This window comes from Bos grunniens, chromosome 11 (assembly GCF_055505025.1).
Source record: "Bos grunniens cultivar Pamir isolate PY7600 chromosome 11, Bosgru_T2T1.0, whole genome shotgun sequence".
NCBI classification, from domain to species: Eukaryota; Metazoa; Chordata; class Mammalia; order Artiodactyla; family Bovidae; genus Bos; species Bos grunniens.
The window spans coordinates 58,775,941-58,786,197 of record NC_141175.1 but is presented as its reverse complement, the minus strand read 5'-3'; positions in this window follow the sequence as shown (position 1 = coordinate 58,786,197).

The following is a 10,257-nucleotide window of genomic DNA, read 5'->3' as shown; positions in this document are numbered from 1 at the left end:
CCAACAGTCTCCCCTGATGCTTTTGTACTGTCTCTTTCCCTCCCTTGTTTGTTTTACTCCCTCATCTCCCTTGATTGTTCACAGGAAACATTCCTAGAAAAACCTCAAGGGACCAACTTCCTTTGTGCTTCAGGGCAGCAGACAGAGTCTGTGTTCTGTTGGCTGCAGCTGTGCTCCAGCCTCTGGGGACTGAGGGAAGCAGAGAGTCCCCAGAGGACTTGAATGGGAGTCTAACACAAGGTGAAACCCACCAGGGGTAAAAGGTGAAGACAATCCCTGGGCCAGAACCCCCACGAGGCAGTGGTGGAAGGGGAGGGATTCCTGAGCCCCCAACTCACATACATCCTCAGTCTTGGTTGCTACAGCTTCCTTCCTTCCTTTCTTTCTGGCTGCTTACAAAATAGTCACATCAGCATCATCCCTAGCAGCTTCAAGGATGCCAGTCCCTGGGGAAGGTGCAGCTTCTGTCTTGGTGTTAGATGATAGTCATTTGGCAGGTGAAAATAGAGCGTCTGGAGAGGCCTCTGTTATTGTTGTTGTTCAGTCACTAAGTCGTGTCTGACTCTTTGCAGCTTAACAGACTATAGCACACCAGGCTCCTTTGTCCTCCACTATCTCCAGGAGTTTTTTCAGATTCATGTCTATTGAGACAGTGATGCTATCTAATCATCTTATCCTCTTTTGCCCCCTTCTGCTCCTGCCTTCAATCATCCCCACTGGGATAGGAGGGTCTTTTCCAGTGGGTCAGCTCTTTAGCATAAGGTAGCCAAAGTATTGGAGCTTCAGCTTCAGCATCAGTCCTTCCCATGAATATTCAGGGTTGATTTCCTTTAGGATTGACTAGTTTGATCTCCTTGCAGTCCAAGGAACTCTCAAGAGTCTTTTCCAAACCACAATTCGAAAGCATCAATTCAGACTTCGTTATGGTCCAGCTCTCACATCCATACATAACTACTGGAAAAACCATACCCCTGAGACCTCCGTAATTTGAACCAATGACTTCCTTGTTTTTATTTATTGTAAAAAATAACATTTAGTAACATTGAAGTACATTTCTTAAAAAAGGAAGGAAGATTACTCACCATCACCCTTATCCCATAACTGGTTTCTTTTTCCAAGTTATCTTCCCGTTTTGGGCCACATGGAAAAATTTGCATACAAATTTTGTTTGTTTCCATTTAATGTTATGTCTTAAACCTTTTTCAGTGTTGGAATAATCTTCACATTGATCTCTCTCTCTGTTTTTTAACTGAAACTATTCCAGCCAATTTGATTGAAGCGTAATTAATGATTTTTTACCCCTTCAGGACGTTATTCGTTCCCTTGAATCTTTGAAGCTGGCTCTGGGCAACACTGGAAATGAAAGGAAGTTTGTTTTCTAAGCCCATCTGCATGCCTTACAGATCTTCTTTCTTCCCTGCTAGCAATTTTAGCCTGAGTTCTCTCACCAAGGGAGCAATCTGCACTCCATTTCCAACCTGCTCTGAGTCTGTGCCCCCATTCAGCGAGCTATTAAGAAAAATAAGAACCTAGTTCTACTTTTTCTCAACATAAAAGTGATACATGCTCATGTCATCCAATTTGAGCATACATGAAAACAAAAGAAAGTAAAAATCTGTTGTAATCTTGCTAGTCAAGATCAGATGCCACGATTCTTTGTTCCTCTCAAAAATGTTGTTGGCACTTTTGATGCCACTCATCTGTGTTAGGTTTTTTACCTCCCAGAACCTCCTATGCCTTCCAAATTCACCTTAGAAGCTAATTTGTGTTGTAGTGATTACAACTGAATGAGTAAACCCAAGAAAGCGTATTATCCTGAGGCCTTAGGCAGCTGTTGAGGAAAAAAAAAACCAAAACACAAAAAGGTACATAATGCACTAACTGGGGGCACCTAAGGTTGGCTAGTTTAACCACAGTGGAATTCATTGGCTTATAAAACTGCAATATGTAGGGGCAGGATGGACTGCAGGTCTGGTTTGATCAAGTGGCTCAAAAATGTCAAAAAAGAATGGTTTCTTTCTAATCTCTCTCTGTATTTTCTCCACAACATTATTGTCTTCCTAAGGTAAGTTCTTCTTACTTGGAGGCCTTATCAGTAACCTCTAGGACTACACATTGCCTGGTCCTTGTCTAGCAGGGTATGAGAACATGTCTCTCATATGATTTGATAAATTCCCACAGTCTCCTGTGATTGGAACAGTCTGGTTCCTATGGCCATCCATGAACCAATCCTACTGGCAAGGAGGATGAGAAAAATATGCGTGGTTGAAAACAGTAAGTCTTCAACTCTAGTCTCAGGACTCCTTTACACTCACAGAAATTAATGAGGAGCCCAAAGAATCCTTTAAATGGAGATTTTATCTATCAATACTCACCAAATTAGAAAGTAAATTCATCAACACAGAAGAAATACAAAGGATCATGAGCGATTACAACAAATAATTTTATGCCAATAAAACAGGTAACCTAGAAGGAACAGACAAATTCCTAGAAATGTACAATCTCCCAAGCCCAAACCAGGAAGAAACAGAAAATATGAACAGCCCAATTCCCAGCAATAAAACTGAATCAGTAATCAAAAGCTACCAACAAGCAAAAATCTAGGACCAGAAAAAACTTCATGTATGATTTCTACCAAACATTTAGAGAAGAGTTAACACCTATCCTTTCTAAATTATGCAAAAAAATTACAGAGAAGGAATATTTCCAAACTCATTCTATGAGGCCAACATTAGCAAACTGAATTCAGTAATACATTAAAAGGATCATATATTATGGTGAGGTGAGATTTATCCTAAAGATGCAAGGATGGTTCAATATCCACAAATCAATCAGTGTGATACACCACATTTACAAATTGAAAAATAAAAATCATACAATCATGTCAATAGATGCAGAACAATCTTTTGATAATATTCAACATTGATTTATGATAAAACTGTCAACAAAGATGGTATAGGGGGACCATGAAAGTGAAAGTGAAGTCACTCAGTCGTGTCCGACTCTTTGTGACCCTGTGGACTGTAGCCCACCAGGCTCCTCCGTCCATGGGATTCTCCAGGCAAGAATACTGGAGTGGGTTGTCATTTCCTTCTCCAGGATAGGGGGACCATACTTGAACATAATAAAAACCATGTATGACAAGCCCACAGCTAACACTACACTCACTGGTGAAAGCTAAAAGCATTTCCTCTAAGATGAGGAGTAAAACAAGAATGTTCATTCTAACAATTTTTATTCAATATAGTATTAGGAGTCCTAGCCATGGCAATCACATAAGAAAAAGAAATAAACAGAATCCAGGCTTCCAGTTCAAGAGAGCAAAGTGGAAGGACATGTGCTTATCTCCTCCTGTGAGAACACCAAAATTGAAACTAGCTGTTGAATAACCATCAACTGGAGCATGCTGGAACCCACCAAAAAAAAGATACCCCACATTCCAAGACAAAGAAGAAGCTGTGGCGAAATGGTAGGAGGGATGCAATCATGATAAAATCAAATCCCATACCTGCTGGGTGGGAGAACAATAATACAGAGAAGTTCTCCCACTATTGTGAAGGTTCTAAACCCCACATCAGGCTTCCCAGCCTGGGGATCCAACAAAGGGACCGGGAGTCCCCAGGGAATCTGGACTTAAGGGCCAGTGGGATTTGATTATAGGCCTTCCAGAGGACTGAGGGAACACAAACTCCAGTCTTGGAGGGCACAAACAAAATTTTGCATGCACCAAGACCTAGAGAAGAGGAGCAGTGACGCCACAGGAGACTGAACCAAAACACTTGCTAGTGTTGGAGGGCCTCCTGTGGAGGTGTGGGTTGGCAGGGCCTCACCACAGGGATGGCAGCACTGGAAGATCCTCCTTGGTGTAAACCCTCTTGGAGTTCGCCATTAACCCTACCATAGAGCCTAGGGCTGGGTTGCCTCAGGCCAAACAACTACCAGGGAGGGAGTGCAACCCCATCCATCAGCAGATAATTGGATTAAAGTTTTACTGAGAAAGGCCCTTCCCACCAGAGCAAGACCCAGTTTTTCCCATTGCCAGTCCTTCCCATCAAGAAGCTTAAGTAAGTCTCTTAGCCTCATCCATCAGAGGGCAGACAGAAGAAGCAAAAAGAACAGTCTCACAGCAGTTAATACAAAAAACATATTACAGAAAGTTAATCATGATGAAAAAGCAGAAAGTTATGTCCCAGATGAAGGGACAAGATAAAGTCCCAGAAAAACAGCTAAATGAAATGGAGATAGGCAATGTCCCAGAAAAAGAATTCAGAATAAGATAGTGAAGATGATCCAGGATCTCAGGAAAAGATTGGAGGCAAAGATTGAGAAGATGCACGAAATATTTAGCAATGGCCTAGAAGAACTAGAGAACAAGCAAACAGAGATGAATAATACAATACAAGGAATTAATAGCAGAATAACTGGGGCAGAAGGACAGTTAAATGACCTGGAGGACATAAAGGTGGGAATCACTGCCACAGAGCAGAATATAGAAAAAGAATGAAAAGAAATGAAGACAGCCTAGGAGACCTCTGGGACAACATTAAATGCACCAACACTCACATTATAGGGGTCCCAGAAGAAGAGAGACAAAGGACCTGAGAAAATATTTGAAGAGATAATAGCTGAAAACTTTCTGAACATGGGAAAGGAAATAGTCAATCAAGTCCAGGAAGCACAGAGTCCCAGGAAGGATAAACCCAAGAAGGAACACATGGAGACATATAGTCCCCAAACTGACAAAAATTAAAGACAGAGATAAAATATTAAAAACAACAAATAACATACACGGGAACTCCCATCAGGATATCAGCTGATTTCTCAACAGAAACTTTACAAGCCAGAAGGGAATGGCATGATATATTTAAAGTGATAAAAGAGAAGAAAACTACAACCAAGAATACTCTACCCCAGCAAGACTCTCCTTCAGATTTGATGGAGAAATCAAAAGCTATCCAAACAAGCAAAAGTTAAGAGAATTCAGCACCACCAAACCAGCTTTACCATGAATGCTAAAGGAACTTCTCTAGGCAAGAAACACAAGGAAAAGACCTACAGAAAATAAACCCAAAACAATTAAGAAAATGGTAATAGGATCATGTGCGTGTGCTAAGTCACTTCAGTTGTGTCTGACTCTTGGCGACCCTACAGACTGTGGCCTGCCAGGCTCCTCTGTCCATGGGATTCTCCAGGCAAGAATACTGGAGTGGGTTGCCATTTACTTCTCCAAATAGGATCATACATATCAATAATTATATTAAGTGTAAATAGATTTAATGCACCAACCAAAGACATAGACTGGCTGGGTGGATGAAAATATATGCATATATGTACTTCCTCTTACAACATCACTCTACTCGACACCCGCCAAAATTGTGTGTAATTATTTTATATTGTTAAGTTAATCATGTTCCTATTATGGCTTGTAACTGTAAATATCTTTTTTGTCTGGCTATTGATTATGAAATTGATAAACATCTTTTACTATTGTGATTATGTAACTATTACTCAATACCATTGTATCATGATCGGTCAACAGAAAAATAATAGAACTCTATATCACCAAAACTAGGATCTAATAGAAAAATCTGCAATCACTTTTTAAAATCCAGATGCATATCAGAATTATCTTGAAATTTTTTGAAAAATACAAATGTTCAGGTATTGCTTTTTTTCTCCAGAGCTCCAAATATGTTTCTAATGAGCAGTCATGTTTAAAAACAACTGGACTATATGATGATCTTTTACTTTTATTTAGTTTGTTTCACTTTTTCTATTTCATATTCAGTGTTCCCATTTCATCTAGTTTATGTTCTCTAGTTTCTCCATCTCTTCTTATTTTTATGTTCTTTCTCAAGCCTTTATCAAGTGTAATAGAAAAGCTTTTATATACTTGTATATATAAATATATATAATATATATATTTTAGAAAACATGAATTTTTGCCTAACTAAAATTTTATGACACTTTGATTCCACTTGTTTGACTTAGTATGAATAGAATTCTATATTTCTAATTATAAAATAGATATGCAACAAGCAACAAAGGCTTACTTTGTAGCATACAGAACTACAGTCAATAACCTATGATGGAAAATAATTTTAAAAATAATATATGTATATTTGTATAACTGAATCATCTTTCTGTGCACCTGAAACATTTTAAGTCAACTATATGTCAATAATATATATATATATATATATATATTTTAGAAAGAAACAGAATCCAAATTGGAAAGGAAGAAGTTTGCAGATGACATGATACTATACCCAGAAAGTCCTAAAGATGCCGCCCAAAGATACTAGAACTCATCAATGAATTCAGTAAAATTATAGGATACAAAATTAATACACAGAAATCTATTTCATTTCTTTACACTAATGGTGAATTATCAGAAAGAGAAATTAGGAAACAATCCCATTTACAGTCACATTAAAAAGAATAAAATACCTAGGAATAAATCTAACAAAAGAGATTAAAGACCTGTACTTGGAAAACTCTTAAGATTCTTTTGAATATGGAAAGATATACTCACGGCCTAGAACTAATATTGTTAAAGTCTCCATGCTATGCAGAGCAATCTGCAGATTCAACACAATCTCTAACAAAATGCCAATGGCATTTTTCACAGAACTAGAACAAATAATTACAAAATTTATATGGAAACACAAAAGACCCTAAGTATCCAAAACAATCTTGAAAAAGAAAAACAAAGCTGGAGGATTCCAAACTACAAACCTTCAGTAGTCAAACCAGTATTGTACTGGCAAAAAAACAGACACGTAGATCAATGAAACAGAACAGAGAGCTCGGAAATGAGCTCATATTTACATGAGAAATTAATCGATGACAAAGGAGGCAAGCATATACAATGGGGGAAAGAAGCTCTTCAGTAAATGATGTTGGGAAAACTGGACAGCTACATGCACAAGAGCCATACTGAACTATTCTCTCACAACATGCACAAAAGTAAAGTAAAAATGGATTAAAGACTTAAATGTAAGACCTGAAGTACAGGTAGTATGCTCTTTGGCCTCATAAGTAATATTTTTGGGATATGTCTCCTTAGGCAAGGAGATTGAAAGCAAAAATTAACAAAGGGAACTGCATCGAACTAAAGCTTTTGCGTGGCAAATGAAACTACCTACAAAATGAATAGGCCACCTACTGAATGGGAGAAGATATTTCTTCTCCCATTTGTTCACAATATATTCAGTAAGGGTTCAAAACCCAAAATATACAAAGAACTCATACAACTCAACAACCAGAAAACAAACAATGTATTAAAAAATGGGCAGAGAATCTGAATAGACATTTTTCCAAAGAAGACATACAGGTAGCCAACAGGCACGTGAAAAGAAGTTCCACATTAATAATCATCAGGGAAATGCAAATCAAAACCACAAACAGATATCACCTCAACCCTGCTAGAATCATCAAAAGACAACAAATAACAAGTGTTGGCAAGGATGTTGAAAAAAAGGGAACCCTTGTGCACTGTGGTGGCCACTATGGAAAATAGTATGGTGATTCCTCCAAAAATTAAAAATAGACCCACCATATGATCTAGCAATTCCACTCCTGAGTATTCGTCTAAAGAAAATAAAAATACTAACTCAAAAAGATAGATGCACCCCTATGTTCACTGCAGCATTACTTATAATAGCCAAGATATGGAAGCAACCTTAGTCTCCATCAATAGATAAATTGGTAAAGATGTTTTATATATACATATATATGTATATATAGACAATGGAATACTGCTTAACTGTAAAGAATGGAAGTTTGCCATTTGTAACAGCATATATGGACTTAGAGGGTACTATGCTAAGTGAAATAAGTCAGATAGAAAAAGACAAATACTGTATGATTTAACCTTTAACCTAGATGTGGTATCTAAAAAACAAAACAAATAAACATAACAAAACAGAAACAGAGTTATGGATACAGGGAGCAAACAAGTTTTTGCCAGAGGGGAGAGAAGTGAAGGGGGAAAGAAATAGGTGAGGATGATTAAGAGATACAAATTTTCATTTGCAAAATAAATGAGCGATCATTATGTAAGGTACAGTGTGGGGAATATTGTTGTTCAGTCACTCAGTCCTGTCCAATTCTTTGTGACCCCATGGACTGCAGCACACCAGGCTTCCCTATCCTTCACAATCTCCCTGAGTTTGCTCAAACTCATGTCTATTGAGTCAATGATGCCACCCAACCATCTCATCCTCTGTCTCCCCCTTTTCTTCCTGTCTTCAGTCTTTCTCAGAATCAGGGTCTTTTCCAGTGGGTTGGCTGTTAGCATCAGGTGGCCAAGGTATTGGTGCTTCAGCTTCAGCATCAGTCCTTCCAATGAATATTCAGGGTTGATTTCATTTAGGATTGACTGGTTGGATCTCCTTGCAGTCCAAGGGACTCTCAAGAATCTTCTCCAGCACCACAGTTTGAAAGCATCAATTAATTCTTCAGCGCTCAGCCTTCCTTATAGTCCAACTCTACATCTATACATAACTACAGGAAAAACCATAGCTTTGACTATATGGATCTTTGTTGGCAAAGTAATGTCTCTGCTTTTTAATATGCTGTCTAGGTTGGTCATAGCTTTTTTTCCAAGGAGCAAGGGTCCTTTAATTTCATGACTACCATCACCATCTGCAGTGATTTTGGAGCCCAAGAAAATAGTCTGTCACTATTTCCATTGTTTCCCTATTTTTTTACCATGAAGTGATGGGACCAGATACCATGATCTTAGTTTTTTGCATGTTGAGTTTAAAGTCAGTAATTATGTAATACCTTTGGTGACAGATTGTAACTGGACTCATCATGGCGATCATTTTGAAATGTATAAAATATTGAGCCACTATATTGTGTAACAGGAACTAACATAGTGTTGTAGGTCAATTAGACTTTAAAAACAAGCAAACAAAAAACAAGCAGGTGCACAGAAAGAGAGATCAGATTTGTGTTACCAAAGGCAGAGAATGGCGGGAGGAGAATTAGATGAGGGCAGTCAAAAAGTACAAACTTCTGGTTATGAAATAAATAAGTACGAGGAATGTAATGTACAACATAAGAATAGTCAACACTACTGTGTATTACACGTGAACACTGCTAAGGGAGTATTTTCTAAGAGTTCTTACATGAGGGAATAACTTTTTTCTATTTCTTTAATTTTGTATCTAGATGAAATGATGGGTGTTTACTAAACTTATAATCATTTCATGATGTATGTACGTCAAATCATGCTGTACCTCTCAAATTTATACAGTGCTGTATGTCAATTATATCTCAATAAAACTGAAAGAAAAAACTAAATTCTTTAAAAATAATAAAATAATTCATAAAAATAATAAAATTGCAAGGAGCTCTACAGGGTTAACAAAAAATCAGAAGACATTTTCATGTCCCCCAGCTGCCCTACAAGAGGTTTGCTGTTACAAATGTCACAAAACTTGGATTATGTAGCCTGGAAGTGAATTGTACCTATATATATTAAAGAAAACTGGGGTTGAGGGGGCTTCTCTGGTGGTCCATTGGCTAAAACTTCACACTCCCAATGCAGGGGGCCTGGGTTCAATCGCTGGTGAGGGAACTAGATCCCGCATTCCACATCTAAAACTCAGTGCAGCCAAATAAACATTAAAAAAAAAAAAAAAAGAACTGAATTGTACTGTGGATTTTTCTGTCTCTTGCAATTCTCTCATTCTGTTTTACACTTTACTAGCATTTGTATGTTACTGGCGATTTTTGAAGATAAGGTGTGAGATGGAAGAGGAGAGTTCTAGGCTGAGCCCTATGCGCAATTCTGATAAATGATGAAGAATTACAATCTTCTGAGTCATTCCACTGCACCATTGCAAAAAAAACGGCCTAAGAAAAAAAAAAAACAAAACTCCTCTTTACAATGAAAACTACCCCACAATGGATTTTACACATGTTGATAATCCAAGTCATCCTAGTGCACTATGCTTCGTTTGAGGCGAACAACTTACAAATGCAGCAACAGCTCCAGCAAAATGGAAAAGCCACTTAACAATAAATTATAGCCATTTGACCCAGAAAGGGCTGAATATTTCTAATGGCTACTGGAATCTCAAAGCAAACAGAGAAAATCTTTCATTTACAAAAAAAAAAAAAAAAAAATCAGTGAAAAAGCTCAGGAAGAAAGTGATGGAGTAGGAAACTTATTGCCTGAAAAGGACAAGTTCCAGAGATACGGAAACCTCCTAATTACAGCATGTAAAATTATAGTGAGTAAAA